The 9,358-nt window shown below is 41.9% G+C and overlaps 1 non-coding gene across 1 annotated transcript; it reads right to left on the bottom strand.

Moving 5' to 3' along the window:
• Positions 1–278: 278 nt before the first annotated feature.
• On the bottom strand, positions 279–407 carry LOC116904712. The gene has a single exon (XR_004388406.1). It is a non-coding gene; the product is annotated as a small nucleolar RNA SNORA17 (small nucleolar RNA).
• Positions 408–9,358: the final 8,951 nt, after the last annotated feature.

Here is a 9,358-nt window from a genome sequence, read left to right as displayed (position 1 = left end):
AGCTCCCACTTGCCAGGCCAGCGAGGTGCCAGACTGGTGTTCAACCTGAACCCCACAGCACCAGTCTGGTGGTCATTAAGGTTCACTTCTCACCTGGACAGCCCAAGTAACCCTTTGTAAGGGTTGTCTGTTTAAGACTTATTTCTCCCAAAGTCCCAGTCCCAGGCAGGGTTCTTTTAGTTCCTCCATCCTGGGACTTAGGGACATCTCAGGCGAGCTCACTACCTGGAACCTCTGGTGCCAGACTCATGGTTTGTCTCAGGTTCCCCTTTTCAGGGACCATTAGGCTGCTAATCATTTAGATGTTCTTTGGTTGGAACACAGAGCATAGACTCAGCCTCTCCTCTCTGCCACCTACTGACACACATGTGACACAGCAGCCACAGCTGCAATGTCTCTCGGGCAGAAGTGAAAGTGTTTTTGTCTCGATGTTTTCTTTGGCCCAGGCAGCTCTAAAGGCTTCCAGTTAGCTTTGCCAACTATAATTGCCCTGATTGCATAGATGAGTTGGTGAGAATTATAAGAACTTCTAAATACGTCTATTTCAATTATGCATTCTGGGTATGTGGAAATGACCGTGGGATGAGTTTGAGGACCCCGTGTACTTACTGAGCCAGACTTCAACCAAAACTGCATTAATCACCTGACCTCCACAAGATCCCACTTGAACTGGAGGGTCACAGTATTTCTTGGGATCCCAGAAATCAGCATCGATTCAGAACCGGTATCCAATAGACCCCCAGAAAGTCTGATTATTTCCTTTCCTCAGTATACAGTTACCCTTGTAAAAAAGGCTATGTGTCCTTTCGTGTCCTTCCGGGAAGGACTGAGGAAAGGCTACCAGTAAAGCTCTTAGGTATTTTCTCAAGGGCTTTCCTCAGGAGCACCTGGTCATTCAGGGAGTTCTAGGTCTGCAAACTAGCTCCAGTTTAGATTGGTTCACAGGCAGAGAGTTCCTTTTGCCACAGTGTCTGTATCCTTCTTCCATTTCTTTGAGGATCTTTCTACTTATACAGATCAAACAAAGCTGCAGTAGGCTTCTTATCTATTTCATGCCTGGATCCTCCATGATCCGTTAGCAGTACAAAAGGTCTGTAGAAGTCATGCCATGATAAATGCTACTTTGTTTCTGCTGCCCATTACAAATTAGACCATTGCTTTGTTAGTGCTGCACATTGCAATAACTATGGCCATCTTGCCTTTAATACATGCTGCCACCTGACCCCTGCTCACTTAAGGCTTACCAAACTCATTTACATGAATTCATCAAACTGGGCAGCAGCATCTCCAAAACTCAGGCCCAGCCCAAGGAAAGGGGCAACCACAAAACGCTTCAAATGTGCTAGTTGTCCCTCTCACCATTTTGTAGAACCTTCTAGCATCTTGTAGGATTAGTGAAGGAGCAAGTCTCTGGGCCTTTCCATTGTGAAGGAATAGGTTATACACAGCACAGTCACTCCAGCATTGCCATTTCTCTGAGCCTTAAATCTCTTCATCAATACTAAGCCTAGATACCAGGCATCTCTAATTCCTGTTCAGTAAGTCAGCTTTTGATAAACGCTTCTGCCTACCATTAAAAAAAAACCTTTTAATGCTTTAAAAACATCAGTGTGAGGTTTCATATCAAACTTCCAATGTCCACTCAGTTGGTCCATATCAGTAAACTCAGCCCGATCCAATTTTATGTTCTCTCCACCATTGTCCCACATTCTTTTTTTTTTTTTTTTTTGAAGATTGGTAGTATTTTTTATTTTATTTTATTTTATTTCATCTTTATTAACTTGGGTATTTCTTATTTACATTTCGATTGTTATTCCCTTTCCCGGCTTCCCGGCCAACATTCCCCAGCCCCTCCCCCTCTCCTTCTCTATGTGTGTTCCCTTCCCATCTTCCCCCCATTACCACCCTCCCCCCAACAATCTCGTTCACTGGGGGTCTAGCCTTGGCAGGACCAAGGGCTTCCCCTTCCACTGGTGCTCTTACTAGGCTATTCATTGCTACCTATGAGGTTGGAGCCCAGGGTCAGTCCATGTATAGTCTTTGGGTAGTGGCTTAGTCCCTGGAAGTCCCACATCCTTAAAGTCCATTCATACTCTTATTTCCAGACATCTGCTTAAATGAATTAGCAAGCTCATTAAGTACATTTGCAAAGTAGTACACCTCATCATGGACTACACTTTCTATGTCTCCTCTAGGAACCTACTTAGCCTTACAGGTCTAGAGGTCTTGAGATATATTAGCATCGTCTCGCCTGACATCTCCTTCACAGAAATTCATTGCTGGGTTAGCATGCAAGGGAGATTAATTTCATCAATCAAAGGTGGAAAAGGCAATGCTTCAGGTTTGGGGACTGTCAAGTTGATCTTCTGCTGAGGGTGAAGAGACTATTTCCTCAGGTGAGATAAACTCTTGAGAATCTGAGGATTCAAAAGTCTTAGCTTCAATAGGATTTTCTCACACATCCTCTGCCCAAGTTAAAGTAGTCCATTCTTCACCAATAAATGTCCTTTAACCGCTCACACCCTCTGAGGCTGGGACTTGAATAATTTTCACTGTAATTCAGCTAATTTTATAATGAGTGCTTCAGTTCGTTTTCCCACAACTTTAGCTCTGTACCTGCTGGAGAGAAAATTCTCTTCTAGGGCACACTTAGAAACTGTTAGATTATTTATGTGCATCTGGAGCCACTCAATTTCATCACTGAGTTTATTGCTTACTTTTCTTCTCCATATCCTGAGATGCTATTAGTTGGTTAATTTTTATCATGGAGATCATTCTCTTCCTTTGTCAATTTATCCAAGATATTAGAAACAGCCCACTACCTTGTCAATTTTCTTATTTTTTCACAAATTGTTAAAACTTTTATATACGGAGTCACCAAATTGTTTGCCTTTCATCAAAATAATCAAATGCATTCATTTTCCCAAGTTTGAAAATAGTTTTCACCACTGGCTTTCAGTGTTTTCTGAGACTCAAGGAGGGGCTTTAGTATCTCTAGAGGTTTCAGTTACTGTGTTGGCAAATTGAAAAGCCTATTGCAGCCACTCAAAATTTCCATCCTTATATTTCTGTTGCTTTAGAACCATGACTGGTTAAAAAAATTCTCTATTAGCCAGGATTCTCTACAGTAACACAGCTTATGGAGTGAATCTATACACAGAGAGAAAAGGGGTTAATAAGGATGATTTACAGACTGGTTCAGCTAACCCATAGTACCTATCTACCAATGGAAGGTCCAAGAATCCTGTAGTTGTTCAGTCCATGAGGCTGGATGTCTCATCTGGTCTTTAGTATATTTCTCTCATTCAAATCAATGGAAACTATCACAATCTAATTTAGGTAGGATAGCAAAGGGCAGAGGCTCTTCAGGAATCATGGTATGGGTCACTCTTCCAGAAAAAGAACCAAGACTTTCAGAGGTGCTTATTGAAGGAGGTGGAAACACAGAATGCATAGTAGAGAAAGGTATTTATAAATAGCTAAGGCCATGTGAGCAGTTGCAGAAATAAGATTATAATTCATGTGTTTCTCTCATGCTGTCAGGATGTATTTGTATAGATATTTGTGTTTTCTTTCCTTAATTTTGTTATCCGTAATATAACTTCAATAAAGATAGTTTGTGTTATAATATTTGTTTGAGATACTAAGATAATATCCCTCAAGGAACACTGCCCTCTATTCTAAAATATGTAATATATTTCTTGTTGAATGAGGGATAGTTATAGCATGTTAGGCATAGGTATGACCTGGTTAGACATATAATATGTTTATATGTGGGATAGTTATAATACTTTTGGCATAATTATGACCCTGCTATTGTTTTCATTTGAAAATTAAGCAAGACATAAGAAGATATGCATGTCAAGTTGACAAGAGGTGAAATTGTAATGGCTATTCCTACTTGGAATAGCATCTGGACTTGATCTGGAATTAACTAAAACCCAAATGTATGTCTATCCCTGTGAGCTTTTTTTTTAAAAAAAAACGTTAAACCTTTATTAATATATAAATTCTGTACCAATATAAGAAAATATACAAAGAACTCAAAAGTTAGACCGAGGGAGACAAATAACCCTATTAAAAAAATGGGGTTCAGAGCTAAACAAAGAATTCACAGCTGAGGAATGCCGAATGGCTGAGAAACACCTAAAGAAATGTTCAACATCTTTAGTCATCAGGAAATGCAAATCAAAACAACCCTGAGATTTCACCTCACACCGAGTGAGAATGGCTAAGATCAAAAAACTCAGGTGACAGCAAATGCTGGCGAGGATGCGGAGAAAGAGGAACACTCCTCCATTGTTGGTGGGGTTGCAGACTGGTACAACCATTCTGGAAATCAGTCTGGAGGTTCCTCAGAAAATTGGACATTGATCTGCCTGAGGATCCAGCTATACCTCTCTTGGGCATATACCCAAAAGATGCCCCAACATATAAAAAAGACACCTGCTCCACTATGTTCATCGCAGCCTTATTTATAATAGCCAGAAGCTGGAAAGAACCCAGATGCCCTTCAACAGAGGAATGGATACAGAAAATGTGGTACATCTACACAATGGAATATTACTCAGCTATAAAAAACAACGAGTTTATGAAATTTGTAGGCAAATGGTTGGAACTGGAAAATATCATCCTGAGTGAGCTAACCCAATCACAGAAAGACATACATTGTATGCACTCATTGATAAGTGGCTATTAGCCCAAATGCTTGAATTACCCTAGATGCCTAGAACAAATGAAACTCAAGACGGATGATCAACATGTGAAGGCTTCACTCCTTCTTTAAAAGGGGAACAAGAATACCCTAGGCAGGGAAGAGAGAGGCAAAGATTAAAACAGAGACTGAAGGGACACCCATTCAGAGCCTGCCCCACATGTGGCCCATATATACAGCCACCCAATTAGATAAGATGGATGAAGCAAAGAAGTGCAGAAGTGTAGATCGCTCCTGAGAGACACAGCCAGAATACAGCAAATACAGAGGCCGAATGTCAGCAGCAAACCACTGAACTGAGAATAGGACCCCCGTTAGAAGGAATCAGAGAAAGAACTGGGAAGAGCTTGAAGGGGCTTGAGACCCCAAATGTACAACAATGCCAAGCAACCAGAGCTTCCAGGGACTAAGCCACTACCTAAAGACTATACATGGACTGATCCTGGTCTCTGACCTCATAGGTAGCAATGAATATCCTAGTAAGAGCACCAGTAGAAGGGAAGCCCTGGGTCCTACTAAGACTGAACCCCAGTGAACTAGACAGTTGGGGGAGGGCGGCAATAGGGGAGGGGGAGGACACCCATAAGGAAGGGGAGGGGGGAGGGATGTTTGCCCGAAACAGGAAAGGAATAACACCAAATGTATATAAGAAATATTCAAGTTAATAAAAATAAAAAAAAAAAAATATAACTTCAATTTTGCAGCAAAATATAAAGATTTCTACCAATGTAAGATTATGGCTATAAAGTGCTTTAAGAGTAAACTTAAAAACCCATCTCAATTTGTCTAATTTCTAAGATATTACTATATTCCCTCTTTTTTCCTTTCAACTCCCTTCTTTTTTTAAATTGTTTTTTATTTACATTTCTAGTGTTATTACCTTTCCCAGTTTCCCTGACATAAGCCCCCTATCCCATCTGCCTCCCCTTCTTCTATAAGGGTGTTCCCCTCCCCAACTACCCACTAATCCCACCCCCTGACATGCCCCTACAATGGGGAAACTGTCCAGCTTTGGCAGGACCAAGGGCTTCTCCTTCCATTGGTGCCCAACAAGGCCATCCTCTGCTAAATATGCAGCTGGAGCTGTGAGTCTGTCTATGTACACTCTTTGGGTAGTGGTTTAGTCCCTGGAAGTTCTGGTTGGTTGGCATTGTTCTTATGGGATTGGAAGCCCCTTCAGCTCCTCCAATCCTTCCTCTAATTCCTCCAACGAGGATCCTGTTCTCAGTTCATGGAAGTTCATGGTATGGGCCATTTTTCCTGCAAGAGTGACCCATACCATGACTCCTGAAGAGCCTCTACCCTTTGCTATCCTACCTAAATCAGGTTGTGATAGTTTTCCATTGATTTGAATGAGAGAAATATACTAAAGACCAGATGAGACATCCAGCCTCATGGACTGAACAACTAAAGGATTCTTGGACCTTCTGAGAATGATTTGCTGCTAACATTCACCTCTGTATTTGACATGCTCTGGCTGTGTCTCTCAGGAGACAGCTATATCAGGCTCCTGTCAGCCTGAAGTTCTTAGCTTCATCAATCTTACCTAGTTTTGGTGACTGTATATATAACGGCTATATACCCACACGGGGCAGGCTCTCAATGGCCTTTCCTTCCATCTCTGTGCCAAACTTTGTCTCTATATCCCCTCCTATAGATATTTTTGTTCTGCCTTTTTATTTATTATATATATATATATATATGTGTGTGTGTGTGTGTGTGTGTGTGTGTGTGTGTATTTAATTAGATATATTTCTTTACTTACATTTCAAACGTATTTCCCCTTCCTGGTTTCCTGTCCGTAAGCCCCCATTTCTCCCCTCCCCCTTTCCTATATAGGTATTCTCCCTATACAACCCCCTTAATGCTCCCCCCAATATTCCCCTACACTGGGGGTTCAACCCTAACAGGACCTGGTGCCCCAACATGGCTATTCTCTGCTACATACGCAGTTGGAGCCCTGGGTCAGTCCATGTATAATATTTCGGTAGTGGTTTAGTCTCTAGAAGCTCTGGTTGGTTGTCATTGTTGCTTTTATGGGATTGCAAGCCCCTTCAGCTCTTTCAATACTTCCTCTGATTCCCCCTCAAGGGGGTCCTATTCTCAGTTCGGTAGTTTGCTGCTAGCATTGACCTCTGTATTAGACATGCTCTGGATGTGTCTCTCAGGAGAGATTTATATTCGGTCCCTTTCAGCATGCATATTCTAGTTTCATCAATCTTACCTAGTTTTGGAGAATATATATATGGGCCACATGTGGGACAGGCTCTGAATGGCCATTCCTTGAGTTGCTGCTCTAAACTTTGCTTCCATATCCCCTCCTATGGATATTTTTTTCCCCTTCTAAGAAGGAGTGGGAGCATCCGCATTTTGGTCATCCTCCTTCTTGAGCTTCCTGTAGTCTGTGGATTGAAACTTGGATAATTCGAGCTTTTAGGTTAATATCCACTTATCAATGAGTGCATACCAAGTATGTTTTTCTGTGATTGTGTAACCTCACTCAGGATGATATTTTCTAGTTTGTTCCATTTGCCTATGAATTTCATGAAGTCATTGTTTTGATAGCTGAGTAGTACTCCATTGTGTAGCTGTACCACATTTTTTTAATCCATTCCTCTATTGAAGGGCATCTGATGCTTGAGTTACCCTAGATGCCTAGAACAAATGAAACTCAAGACGGATGATCAAAATGTGAGTGCAGATCGCTCATGAGAGACACAGCCAGAATACAGCAAATACAGAGGCGTATGCCAGCAGGAAACCACTGAACTGAGAACGGGACCCCTGTTGAAGGAATCAGAGAAAGAACTGGAAGAGCTTGAAGGAGCTCGAGACCCCATATGTACAGCAATGCCAACCAACCAGAGCTTCCAGGGACTAAGCCACTACCCAAAGACTATACATGGACTGACCCTGGACTCTGACCTCGAGGTTGCAAATGAATATCCTAGTAAGAGCACCAGTGGAAGGGGGAAGCCCTGGGTCCTGCTAAGACTGAACCCCTAGTGAACTAGACTGTTGGGGGAGGGCAGCAATGGGGGAGGGGTTGGGAGGGGAACACCCATAAGGAAGGGGAGGGGGAGGGGATGTTGCCGGAAACCGGAAAGGGAATAACATTGAAATGTATATAAAAATACTCAAGTTAATAATAAAAAAAAAAAAAAAAAAAAAAGAAGGGCATCTGGGTTCTTTCCAGCTTCTGGTATTATAAATAAGGCTGCTATGAACATAGTGGAGCATGTGTGTTTGTTGTTCATTGGAGCATCCTTTGGGTATATGCCCAAGAGAGGTATAGCTGGGTCCTTAGGTAGAGGAATGTCCAATTTTCTGAGGACCCTCCAGACTGATTTCCACAAATGGTTGTAGTAGCTTGCCATCCCACTAACAATGGAGGAGTGTTCCTTTTTCTCCACATCCTTGCCAGCATCTGCTGTTACTTGAGTTTTTGATCTTAGCCATTCTGACTGGTGTGAGGTGGAATCTCAGGGTTGTTTTGATTTGTATTTCCCTGATAACTAAGGATGAACATTTCTTTAGGTGCTTTTTGGCCATTCAATAATCCTCAGCTGAGAATGTTTTGTTTATCTCTGTACCCATTTTTTAATAGAATTATTTGTCTCCCTGAAGTCTAACTTCATGAGTTCTTTGTGTATTTTGGATATTAGCCTTCTATCAGACAGGATTGGTAAAGATCTTTTCCCAATCTGTTGCTTGCAGTTTTGTCCTAATGCCGTTTTTTCTTTTGCTTTATAAAAGCTTTGCAGTTTTGAGGTCCCATATGTCGATTCTTGATCTTAGAGCATTGAGCCATTGGTGTTTTGTTCAGGAAAATTTCCCCACTGCCCATGTGTTTGAGACTCTTCCCCACTTTTTCTTCTTCTTTTTTTCTTTTTTTCAGAGCTGGGGACTGCACTTTTTCTTCTATTAGTTTGAGTGTATCTGGTTTGATGTGGAGGCCCTTGATCCACTTGGACTTGAGCTTTGTACATGGTGATAAGAATGGATCTATTTGCATTCTTCTACATGCTGACCCCCAGTTGAACCACCACCATTTTTTTGAAAATGCTATCTTTCTTCCATTGGATGGTTTTAGCTCCTTTGTTAAAGATCAAGTGACCATAGGTCTGTGGGTTCATTTCTGGGTCTTCAATTCTGTGCCACTGATCTATCTGCCTGTCTCTGTACCAATACCATACATACAGTTTTTATGACTACTGCTCTGTAATACTGCTTTGTGGGAGCCTTATTGGATTTGGGCCTGGTTGCTTTATCACTGTTTGGCCTTAGTCTTAGATTGTAGGATCAAAAGCCTCTCCCTGTAATTTACGGCACAAGAAGTTTGCATTCATGGAATGTTTTCAGCGAGAACAAGACCCTTCTGGGTCTCCAGCAAGGTTTGACCCCTGCTGAGCCCTGCCCTTGCATGTGGAAGCTGTGGAAGCTTTTTGTCCCCAACTGGGAACAGTTTGGCCTGGTACTTCTCACCTGAGTCAGAATTAGGCTGGCCTTCCTGGTTATTTCCCTAATTTATTCAGGCCACATAGTCTTGTTACTGAAGTCTCAGCCAGGGTTCTCCACTGTGTTTGGCAGATACCTGCTAAGTGGTGTTCTTTGGATATATAGTTTGGTCAATAAAGAAACCAG

Source organism: Rattus rattus, chromosome 6 (genome assembly GCF_011064425.1).
Source record: "Rattus rattus isolate New Zealand chromosome 6, Rrattus_CSIRO_v1, whole genome shotgun sequence".
Taxonomy (NCBI): Eukaryota; Metazoa; Chordata; class Mammalia; order Rodentia; family Muridae; genus Rattus; species Rattus rattus.
This window is presented reverse-complemented; position numbering and strand designations above follow the sequence as displayed.